General features: G+C 35.5%; 1 non-coding gene across 1 annotated transcript; it reads left to right on the top strand.

Moving 5' to 3' along the window:
- The first annotated feature begins 268 nt into the window (after positions 1 to 268).
- On the top strand, positions 269 to 376 carry LOC145044622 (small nucleolar RNA R71). The gene has a single exon (XR_013681570.1). It is a non-coding gene; the product is annotated as a small nucleolar RNA R71 (small nucleolar RNA).
- Positions 377 to 2,473: the final 2,097 nt, after the last annotated feature.

Raw genomic sequence — 2,473 nt, 5'->3', positions numbered from 1 at the left:
TATTTTCTGGTCCATTTTTGTCATTCTCCTGTCCATTGTATCAAGCATGGCCATTACATCAGCCATGTCTGCAGAATTTCCACCCCCGCTCCCTTTAACTTCGTCATTTCATGGATTGTGGTACTCACGAGAATGCTTTGCAAATTCTTCAACTAACTCCTTGACTTCCCCCAGATTTTTCTTAGTTAGTGGTCCTTGAGAATCAAGGAGTTGCCTTGTCATGACATTAACACCATCATAAAATATTGACACTTCTTGTTGTATATTGAGGTCATTTTGAGGACAATTGCTCAACAATCCCTTATAGCGCTTGCATGCCTCATAAAGTGACTCACTCGGATATTTTCTCAAAATTTTCTATTTCCTTTTTGAGTTTAGCTATCTTGGAAGGTGGGCAAAAATGTTCTAAAAACTGTTCGTGCATTTGAGCCCAAGTAGTGATTACACCAGGTGGTAGTGTCTTTAGCCAGTCTTTAGCAGCTCCCTTAAAAGTGACTGGTAGCATCCTTAGCTAGACTATCTCTCTAGGAACATTTGGGACATTGAAATAATCTGATGTGTCATTTACTTAATCTAAATGTTTGTAAGCATCCTCATGATCATTTCCAGAAAATGGTACATCCTTGAGTGCAGTAAGGATGTGTCCTTTCAGTTCGAATGGGGCAGTTGCAGGAATTACAGGTTGTATTAGGCCAGGACCAACATCATCTCTAATTCGCTTTTTATAAGCTCCCATGGACATATCCATGATATCTGCCATATCGTTATCAGGCTCGGATTCGGATTCATTTCTATGTAATGCAAATTCAGGCTCGGATTCGTACTCAGATTCTCGTGGGTTAGATTTTTGATCAAAGTCTTCAACCTTGTTCTTGTCCTTTGAGGATGTACTAGATTCTTCCACTTTCTTTCCTGAATTCTTTCCAAAGACTGATTTGAGATCTTTGAATGATGACTTTTTTGGTGTTTGGTTCAATCCTACGTGCTTATCTGTCTTCTTGTGAAGGGTTGACTCTGGATCTTCAAGTGGTGGCACCAAAGGTATGTTAGAGCCTCTGGTCATGAACTTCTGCAAAATAAACAAAAATAAAAATGTAAAACTGAACTAAAACAAAAAAACAAAGAAAACTGGAAATTACTGGATTCATGTCGTGAGCCAATAAAGCTCACGTCATGAGTTCAGTACTGGAAGAAAATAAACTAAGCTGAAAAATAAATTTTTGCAGGTTTTATCCCACAAAAAGGATCGATTAATTTAAAGCAAATAAATCAACAATTAAATAATCTGTTCCTCGGCAACGGCGCCAAAAACTCGATGTGTGCAAATAGCTACACCTAATTCTAAATTTATAACCTAACTACTTAACTAACTAAAATACACCTAGGCACTGTACCTAGTCAAACTATAGAATAGTTTGGGTAAGTCGGGTGTCGATCACAGCGAACGGTTTTAACTAATTAATCTACCTTCTATTAAATTAACCTAATTTCTAATCAAGGAAGGGGTTTTATCTAATTTTGCAAGTTTAGAAGAACTTAATTCTTTAACACAAATTCAATCAATAAACAAAACACTTTTGTTAGTTCGAATCCACTTTCCCTCGATGGTTTATAAATTTGTTATGGCAATTACTGTTGGTTACCAATTAAGATAGTATTAGCAATTCATTTCTAAATTTACTAACATTATTTAATTCATGTAGATCTACGTATGGTCACACAATAGTTAACACATAATCAATTATTAAATAGCATTGGAGCTATGTATGATTGATTTGAAAAACACACTTACGGTCATAATATGAGTTCTTTAGCACAACCTACTTCAATAGTTCAATTACTTATCTAAGGTTGGTTCGATCTTAGCTCTAATAATCTAATGTTCACTAAATTACTAGGTATTCAAATTCATACAGATTCATATTCACTAACTACACAGAACGGGAATTTAAAGCAATCAAATATTAAATTAAGCATGCTAGGTTCAATAAATCAAACACAAGTCATAACCAACGAGTAAATCAAAGCTAAAAATCCAATTCCAGACTTCTTCTCCTTCTGAATTTCGTCTCCAGAAACTCTCCAAATCAGCCTAAAAATCCTTTCAGCCATAGGGAACAAGAGAATATATAGTTTTCTGATTTTTCGCACTCACGTTGTGAACAGATATGTCTCACGACGTGGGTATAGTAATTATCCGTGTTGGGCAAGGACTCCTCTATGCGTATCCTATCTTCTGGAACATTCATACTCACGTCGTGAATAGTTATGACTCACGATGTGAATGTAGCTGATTACGTGGGTTTTCTTCTCTTTTACTCTCCAAGCATCCAAAGTTCCAATCTTTGTCGATTTTAGTCCCTTTCTCCAAAAAAATGCTTCTATTTGGCTGCAAAGTACAATTAAAGCTTATAAGCATCATTATTCAATGCAAATAACCAAAACATGTATAAAAATATTAGTAAATATTGCC

This window comes from Lactuca saligna, chromosome 4 (assembly GCF_052625555.1).
Source record: "Lactuca saligna cultivar CGN05327 chromosome 4, ASM5262555v1, whole genome shotgun sequence".
In the NCBI taxonomy this organism is placed as follows: Eukaryota; Viridiplantae; Streptophyta; class Magnoliopsida; order Asterales; family Asteraceae; genus Lactuca; species Lactuca saligna.
Note: the sequence above shows the minus strand (reverse complement) of the source record. Positions and strands in the feature narration are given on the sequence as shown.